General features: G+C 37.6%; 1 protein-coding gene across 1 annotated transcript in view; it reads right to left on the reverse strand.

The window, feature by feature from the left end:
* Window positions 1-4,249, reverse strand: part of AKAP6 (A-kinase anchoring protein 6) — a 560,338-nt gene extending 556,089 nt beyond the window's left edge. The window contains 1 exon segment of the mRNA XM_051977277.1: window positions 4,162-4,249. The gene's annotated coding sequence lies outside the window, so the exon portion shown is untranslated.
* Between the last annotated feature and the right edge of the window lie 5,505 nt (window positions 4,250-9,754).

A 9,754-nucleotide genomic window follows, 5' to 3' on the forward strand; every position in this document is an offset into this window, starting at 1 on the left:
TTCAATAGAAATACTCTTTTTAACCTGCTGTGGCTAACTTTTTCCCCCTGCTTTCTTGGAAGCTGACTTCAGTTAAATTGCCTCCAGAGACTCTCATCACTTTTCCCATCAGACTTCTCCTCCTGGAGTATTAGGAAGAAAGCTTGAGGGTTTCCTCAGGGCAAAGCTGAATTGCCATCCTATCTTAACCATCTCCTGCCCTCCCTGAGGAGTTTTGGAACTAGATTTTAAAATGCAAGTAATGCCAGAGGCAATATCAGATTATCTGTGTGTCCATTATCCTCACAAAAGGAAGATGACAAGATTCCCATATAGCAGGTTCATAATGACAGCCAGAGTAGAGACTGCCAGAGGTAAATAAGGAAGATGATGCAAAGGTGACTATCAATTCATATTAGACACATGGCTTCCCAGAGAGGGCATGAGGTTAACTCTTTCTAGTGTAAGCAAAATTTGGATTGTCTAAGAAACAAGGGCAACAGTCAATCCTTTACTGAACAGAGAAATTGCTCCTCTTTAAACCCAAATCTCTGAAATGGACTCTCAGAGCATAACAACCAGCTCCTTGAGAATACAGGAAAGCAATATCCACTTCTTTTCTTTACCAATGACTTGGAGATAAATAGAAACAACACAACAAATTCAAGATTTAGAGAAAAGAGTAATTCTGGACTTAGGCATCTTAAAACAGATGTTTTCTTAGTAGTTAAATCAAAGCCACCACTTTGCTTATCTGAGGCTCAGTTTCCTCTTGTATGAACCCCCATCCATGCCAATTTCATTTAGTTTTTCTAAGAATCCCATTTCCTAATAAAAGATGTCAGGAAAGACTAGCATGGTGCTTTAAGATTCAGTTTAGGGAAATTTATACTCTCTGGAGAAATACATAACATTCAGATCTCCCCAGAATTAACAACTAGTCAAGGCCTTTGGCTAGATCTCAGGAAGAGATGAAATTTCGTTCCCACTTGTGAACTTTTTTTTTTTTTATTAGACTATGTGGATCAATGTTGAATGGGGTGGAGCAGTTACAATTTTGAAGGTTCAACACTTACTATTTTGGATATACAATTAAGATTTCATAAACATACATACACATTCCATAGGCAACTAACAATTCAGCATATTCTTTCATTGCAAGAGTGACCGCAATCCCCACCACATTCCAAGAAGAGATCTGAATTTTCTCAGACCAAGAAATGAACCAAGTCATATATATTCTATAGCACAGCTTCTTAAACTGTGGTTTGCTGCTTCATATGCAGTCTTGTAACTAAATGTGGAAGTCATGAAATTATGATTTATTGTCAGTAAATGTTTGACTTGTATACCTATTTTATGTACCTATATGTCTGGGGTCATATAAAAATTTCTTTGGCAAAAAGAGATCGTGAATAGAAAAAGTTTAAGAAGCCTTGGTCTAAGGAAGGAATTATTAACTATTCAGTGTCAATGAACCTCTTTGGCAATCTGGTATATCCCATGAATTCCTCAAAATAATATTTATGACATTCATAATTGAAGGAAAAGATAAATTTCAATTACTGTTTTTGAATATAAAGACATAATTTCCCCCCACCCAATTTCATTTTTTCCTCCTTTCCCCCAACCCTGCAAAACCTAAGGATTTATAGCTTCAGATTAAGAACTCCTACTTGGCAGGCTCGTTAGTATTTTTAAAATCATGAGCAGAACTATATGAGTCCTGGAAAAGTTTCCAGGATGCATCAGTACTGTGAAAGAGGCAAATGCTTGTTTGCCCTTTCTTTGAGTTCTTCCCCCCTTTTCTTTCTCCTCCTCCTTTTTTTCCCTTCCCCTCCTCCCTCTCCCAGATACACCCTCTCTACCCCTTGGGGATATATTAAAGCTTAAGCAACTGAACTAGCCCCAGCCCCAGTAATTAAAACAAGCAGCGGCAGAGATTCAAGGGCTACCATCCCTCGCAAAGAAAACTAGGATCCTGACGGCCACTCCCATTAGGAGAGTTTTGTTCGTTTGGGGTAAAAGGAAGGTACACAACCCTAAGTGTTTGAGGAAATGTAATCTCCATTTCAAACGTTTGGGGGAAGGGGGAAAATCAGATGCTCAACCAGCCCGGAAGTACCTTTTTTTTTTTTTTTTTTTTGCTAAGTAACTGCATCAGTCCACACCCATCCATGCCCTTCCCCCACACTTAGCACTCTCCCTCACTTTCTCTATCAGTCCTAGAAGAATCTGTTTTCTGCAACTTCCAGTAAACTGTACAGATTACCATCAGAGAGGGAATAACTGAAAACAAATCACTGATACACTTACTGCCTTTGGTTACTCTATATTCCTTCCTAACTCTGAAAATTATCAAGCAAAATCTATCCTAGCTACTGATCTCCTCAGAAGAGGAGTTTTCTTTTTTAAAGGAGTAAGTGGATTATTTTCCCCAGTATCATTCAGCCACTTTGGTAGACACTTCCCTTTTCCCCATTCCTATCTACCACTTTCCCCTCCCCCTCCCTCTTTCCTCTGTCCCCAGTCACCTTATCTCTTCGGATCCTGCTCTGCTCACACCCAGCAATCCCAGAAGAGCTTTCTGCTCCCATCATACAATACGAGAAAGCAAGAGATGAACAACTCATACTCCTAAGTGCTTGAAATGAAGTAAAACTACACTGACCTCTGCCATTTCATGTAGTTTTTAAGATACCATCCTAAGCTTAGCCATAATGGAAACAGATAGATGATGCAGCTCAGATAACCTAACTGATGGCTAAGGACTTTCTTAGTACCAGATCAGGGCATTATGCTTTTTCTATGTAAGGAAGAAAAGGAAGCTTTTGGAGCCAGTTTTCATAAGTATTACTAATTCTTTTTAAATTTATTTTTTAAAATACTCATCTCTGATAGGAGAGGCTTGGGGGATGCTATTCTGTCTTTCTACCAGACTTTCTTCCAATACAAACTAACAACTCTGCAGCCCTGAGCCAAAAGACCGACCACTCCCTAATTCCAAGTGCACATATTGATCATTTGAACTGACATATGCTTCCTTCTTTCTCCCCTTCAGCTCCACTGGGGAAACCCATCTCTATGTTCATTCCCCAAAACAAAGAACAACACACTTCTGATTTTCTCTCTTTCTGTCAGATAAGAGTAATGACAACCACCACAGCATTAGAATCAAGACTTCTCAAACTAAACCCAGAGACAGAAACCAAAAGCTGTTTATCCAGAGTTGCAGAATTTGGGTGAGGTTACATCTGGATCAGTGACATTCCAGAAAAAGAAAGATGTTTGACATAAAAATTGAGGAAACTGGTACAATTCAGTACCCTGGACTTTGGTTAAGGTGAAGTGAGGGACATCAGCTACACCATCACTTAAGACATGCCATCCCAGGGGTTCCACCTTTCCCTGAAATTGCCGCAGAGAAGAGACTTATTCCTTTCTCAGCTAAAACTCAGTCTGTAAATAATTTCTATAACATTTTCCAGAGAAACTTGAGCAGAAATGCGTAGGAATGAACAATATCGAGAGAGTCTTTCAACTATTTGAATGTTTATAAAAAACGGCTCTGAGAAACTATTTCATGAACCATGACAACTGTATCATTTAATTCAACTTTTGTTTGTCCTTATAAAAATAAAAAAGCCATCTAGAACACTGTACAAGATCATATTTCACATTAGTGCTGTGTGAAATGCTTATTCAGCACTAGTTCATTACAATGTGAGTGAAATAAGGGAAATGAAACCCAACCGAGGTAAATAATAGATTTCATGCTGCAAACCCTGAAATGTTTCTTAAGTCATAAGAGCAAAGAACTCGTTAGTGAGTCAACATTTTAAAGAGATACGTATCTCTTATTCCATTCAAATACAGGGCAACACTTATTTCTAAGAATGTTTTACTTCCATAGTAAATTATCATATACATCTGAGCCAATCTAAGGAGGATATCCAAAATGACAGTGAAGAAACAAAAACAATTATAAACATTTTAGTTCCTATGTGGCTCTTGTAGGCCTTTGTCTCAGCCTAGCTGCCTGAAAAACAGATTTAGGTAAAGCAGTAGCTTCTTTCCCAGTCCATTTTAAGCAGGCAGCCTTCCCATGTCTCTGCCTTGGGAAAGACAGGAACTAACCAACAAAACAGCCGTGCAATTAAGACACAGACATTTAACACTTACCATCTCTTGCTCTAACCATCCTCTTTTGATGTTTACGGCACATCTGTAGGATGCAATACTAGGAGATGCCTTGTTTGACCTGCTGCATGATGCTGTGACATCAGTTCAGATGATGCAGCTCATTATGGGAAAGACTGCTGTTGCCATAGCAACTGGGATGTGCTAGGAATCCTTACTGCATTTCCAGTGGAGCCTGAGACAATACGGAAGCTCTGTAAGAAACAGACGATGTGCAAGATTTAAACGGAAGGAAAAGAATTGCTCCTTGGACAAAAATCTATGGGTTTAAATAGATTTCCATAAAAGCACTCCAACCTCTGTGGTTTAGAAGAATGAAAGATCAAAACTGTGTCATATTCATCAAAAGAAAAATAAATCTGGGGCATGAAATTAATGTTAAGAAAAAAATTGCAATGCAAAAAAATATTTTCAATAAAAAATTTTAAGATCCATCTCCCAAAATTATAATAATATAGTATTTTCAGCTCTCGATAAGAGTTGTTTCATGGCCTAAGAGTCTTTAAAATAGGAATTGATGAGGACAGAAGATGAGAAAGCAGAGAAATCTTTAAAAGTGGAATTTAAGCTGCTAAACAATAATTTCAGTTCTAAAGCAAATAGGTTCTTATTCTGAAAACGTGGGCAAATCACTAGCCAATGAAAACCTCCCCTTATCATTTTCTTCTGTAGACCAACCTACAGTACCTTCTGCATGCAGAGTAGCCCTGGCTTTCATCTGACTGACAGGCACATAAATGAAGGTTTAGAAATCTCCAGAGACCATCCACTAGCTGGTTGGGGGAGAACAGGGAACTTTATGTTGGTTTTGGAGTGAACCCTATCTTATATAATGAAAATGATGAGAAAGGAAGCAAGGGACCCTTTTCTGGGCTTAAGCCTGATGTCTGCAGCAACTAGAGCAAGGCTATTGGAAATAATCTAGTTTATAGTATCTATTCTCTTTCTTCTCAGTTTCTCTCTCTCTCTCCTTTCTCTTTTATTGCTATTTTTCCATTCTCCTCCTTTTCTTCTTCTTCTTCTTCTTCTTCTTCTTCTTCTTCTTCTTCTCCTCCTTTTCTTCTTCTCTTCTTCTCCTCCTTTTCTTCTTCTTCTTCTCTCCTCCTTTTCTTCTTCTTCTTCTTCTCCTCCTCCTCCTCCTTTTCTTCTTCTTCTTCTTCTCCTCCTCCTTTTCTTCTTCTTCTTCTTCTCCTCCTCTCCTCCTTTTCTTCTTCTTCTTCTTCTCTTTTCTTCTTCTTCTTCTTCTTCTTCTCCTCCTTTTCTTCTTCTTCTTCTTCTTCTTCTTCTTCTTCTTCTTCTTCTTCTTCTTCTCCTCCTTTTCTTCTTCTTCTTCTCTTTTCTTCTTCTTCTTCTTCTTCTTCTCCTCCTCCTTTTCTTCTTCTTCTCCTCCTTTTCTTCTTCTTTTCTTCTTCTTTTCTTCTTTTCTTCTTCTTCTTCCTCCTTTTCTTCTTCTTCTTCTTCTTCTTCTTCTCTTCTTCTTCTTTTCTTCTTCTTCTTCTCCTCCTTTTCTTCTTCTTCTTCTTCTCTCCTTTTCTTCTTCTTCTTCTTCTTCTTCTTCTTTCTTCTTCTTCTTCCTCCTTTTCTTCTTCTTCTTCTCCTTTTCTTCTTTTCTTCTTCTTTTCTTCTTCTTCTTCTTCTTCTTCTTCTTCTTCTTCTTCTTCTTCTTCTTCTCTCTCTCTCTCTTTCTCTCTCTCTCTTTCTCTCTCTCTCTCATAAACAATTTTACCTATGCCAGATGAAGTTGCTCCCAAAACACCAGAGTTGTATGAAAAAAATCCTATTTAGGCCAATACCCTTTGCCTTTCATTATCATAACCAGTTTGTTACAAAAAAAAAAAAAAAAAAAAAAAAAGCAACTTAAACCAACTGCTTTTTTCCACCATACCCCTAAGCACAAACAACCTTTCTTTGCTATGTGGGGAAAAGTGTGGTGAGTAGTGCACAGCAACCAATCTCCTGAATATTTAATAATCTTAGTCCATAAGTAGAGATGGAAGAAATCAAGCTGACCTAAATCAGTTATATCTCCACAGCTGAGCTTATTTTGAGCTCTTAAAAGAAAAGCTATGCATAAATCCAATAAATTATTATGATTATGTTATTCCCTTCTAGGCAAGATTGTAAATAGCTATGTTAACCAATAGCCCAAGGGGTAGATGGGTCAAAGGAGCTTATGCAGTATTTCTAGAACTGATAAAAAAAAAGTCAATGTGGCACTAAAGTGCTAGAAGGTTACAAGGAACAGCTGCACGGAGAGCCATATCCCAGGGGACATAAAACAGAAATCATTTTCATTTTGCCTAATGAGAACTTGGGAGAGGAGTGAAAGAAGGAAAAAGGATGACAACATATAGATGGGAAAGAGAGAGAAAAAAAGATCATCTGACACTCCCATGATCAGAAAATTTATTACTGGAAGTCCAAACTCCGTTATCCTGACTTCTCTGTATTGTAGATCAAAGATTTCAAAAGCTAAGAGAAAATGCAGAGTTCAGGGGAAAGAATCAGAGAATGTCATAGAAGGGAGGGCCCTCAGAGCCTACCAATCCAACCTGAATGTTCAGCCGTCTAGCTGATACCTGAATACTTTAAGTGAGGAGGAACCCATTATTTCCTGAGATGGTTCATTTCACCACTGAATAGCTCTAATTGTTAAGATTTTTATTATATCACGCCTGTTTGCCTCTCTGCAACTTCAACCCATTACTCCTAAAACTAGACTTGGGTGTCAAAAGAATTCCAAACTTTATCATTAAATTACTGCTTGGCTTTGAACAAGAAGCACTGTGCATCTGTTCCTACATTTGAAAAGTGATGAGAGTACATTTGATGACCTCAAGGTGGGGGGTGGGCTATGACCCAGTTCTAAAATTTTATGATTCCATGAAAAAGTAGAGGGCTAAAATTAGAAGTAAAAAAACTGGCTCAACAATCCCTAACCCAGGGAGAACAAATGAAATTTCTTTTTCTTTTTTTTTTTTTTTCCACTTGGAAGCTATTTGATAATAAGGAATTGGTGAAACTACCTAATCATAAGACAATTTTAATTTCTGAGATCCAATATTGATTGGGAAGACAGATACTTCCTGGCACAAATTTTTCCCCACTTCAAGCTATCCTTTACAAAATTATCAAAATGATCTTTCTATAAGCACAGTCCTAATCATGTCAAATACAGAATCCTTTGATGTTCAAAGCCCTTCCCCACCTCCCATTCTGGGATCTAGTGACACAGTCCTCCTTGCTGCTCTTTGAATAAATCATTCTATCTCACAAATAAGGCATTTTCACTGGTTGGCTCCCCAGCTTGAAATGTTCTCCTTTCTCATCTCTGACTCTTGGCTTCCTGCAAAACTCTGCTGAAATTTCACTTTCAAGAAGCCTTTCCTTTATTAGCAGTGCCATACCTTTATTAATTATTTCCAATGTATTCTATAGCTTGTTTGTACATACTTGTCAGTGTGTTGCCTCTCTTGTTAAAACGTGAGTCCCTTACACACAGGGATGGTCTTCTACCTGTTTTTGTATCCCCAGCACTTAGCACAATACCTAGAACGTAGTAGGTGTATTTGTTGATTTAATGACTCCAAATTATTAAAAATAAATACCCACAAATAATTGAAGAAAAACTGAAGTGTATTTGTGAAGTTGTGAATGACTATAAGGAATCTGCAAATATTTCAAAAGTATAATAGTAGCCAGCTTCTTTCAGTTCCAACCTGGCTCTAGGAAAGGGACATTCACACCTGTGTTCAACAGCCATCATTTTCTTTTTCTTTTTTAAAATTTTTATTCAGTCATGTCCAACTCTTCATGAGTCCATTTTGCAGTTTGCCTTGGCAAAGATACGGGAGTGGTTTGCTATTTCCTTCTTCAGCTCATTTTACAGAAGAAACTGAGACAAAAAGGGACCAAGTGACTTGTCCAGAGTTACGCATCCAGTAAGTATGTGAAGCCAGATTTGAACTCCTAAAAAATGAGTCTTCCTGATTCCAAACCCAGTACTCTAGCCACTGTGGTTGTTATCCCATTGTTCACTAGTTCGACAGTCTAAATCACTCTAAAATCTAATATGTTTTTATCTTAATATCACAATTCCCAGTCTAAATTTCTGTTTTAATCTCTTAATTCCCAGTACCTGAGATTGCTCAGTTTGCCAGAGGCTAGACTCCTATTATTTAGTCCAATCCCTAATTCCTTACTTAGTACCCTAGTTTTTCCATGACTGGACACTAGCTTTGTTCTCCAACCCTCAAAGGACTTCTTTTCCTGTCTGTCACCTAATCTCTTGGACCTTCCTAAATCATAAGATTGGGAGGATGAAAGATAGGAAAATGCAAGGGAGCACCAGTTCAAAGGTCTGAAGGGAAATTTCAACATAAAACTCTCAACACTGTAGAATTAGCTCAGGGAGTGATAGATTGAAACTCCATGGAAATATTGACAAGTTATTGTTAATGGTGGCAGGTAAATGAAAACAGATATGGTACAGAAAGTATAAAGAGAACATTGTAGTAGAGTCAGATGATTTGCAGTAAAAAGGGCCTATTTTCTTTTTGTCCTATCTCCAGCAACTAGTATTTTTCTATCTCCAGCAAATAGTATTTTGTTTTTCCAAATCAGTAAAGATAGCTTTTGTAAATCATTTTTGTAAAACTTTGTGCTCTAAATATTTTTCCCCCTCCCTCCCTTCCCTTCCCTTCCCCCTCCCCAAAATAGCAAGCAATCTGAAATAAATTATATACAATTTCCATATTAATTAGCATAGTCCTTGGTCCACAGTGGGCATTTAAATTCTCTATAGATTGTTTGATTGTATCACCTCCAATAAAATAAAGTTCTATTGATTCCTTTTGTCTTCTATATCAATCATTTTCCTCCACCATGTAATCTTCCTTCATAACCAAATATTTAGAGAAAATCAACCAACAGAGGAACCACACCAGCCTATGAATCATTCCACTCCTTTAGTCAGAGTGAAAGTGGCAAAGATAGGGAGAGGGGTCTTGTCAGAGAAACCAATGCCAGAGAAACCAATGCCAGCATAGTCACGCAGTCTGCTTTTATAAAATGTAAATGTAGATGTAGTTTCTGAAAAGTCTGAATGCAGTTCTAAGCCTTAATAACTTTAAACTTTACTATGATTTTCAGACTTTTTCAGATACCCTGTACCTACATATACATATATTGATACTTATTTATACATCTATTTACATACATAACTAATGAGATAGTAAAACATTATGTCATCTGTGTCTTCTAAATTCTTTGTTTACTCTTGTGACTTGCCCAGGCTCATACAGCTAATAAGTGTTGGAGGGTTCCAGGGCCAATGTTCTCCCTGCTGTGCTATCAAGCTGGCCCAACTTTTGTGCCCTTTAAAATGGTGAACAGTTATCCCTTCCACATTATGACTTTCCTCAATGTGGTTTTGATATATTGTGGATTGTCATAAGAAATTAAATGGGAATTTGGGGGAAGTTTTGTAGAAGCTGCAAACAACACAGAATCTATGACCAAATACTTAAATTAAATGTTACAATGAGATACTGCAAACACCTCACAAAAAAGAATG

This window comes from Antechinus flavipes, chromosome 2 (assembly GCF_016432865.1).
Source record: "Antechinus flavipes isolate AdamAnt ecotype Samford, QLD, Australia chromosome 2, AdamAnt_v2, whole genome shotgun sequence".
Taxonomy (NCBI): domain Eukaryota; kingdom Metazoa; phylum Chordata; class Mammalia; order Dasyuromorphia; family Dasyuridae; genus Antechinus; species Antechinus flavipes.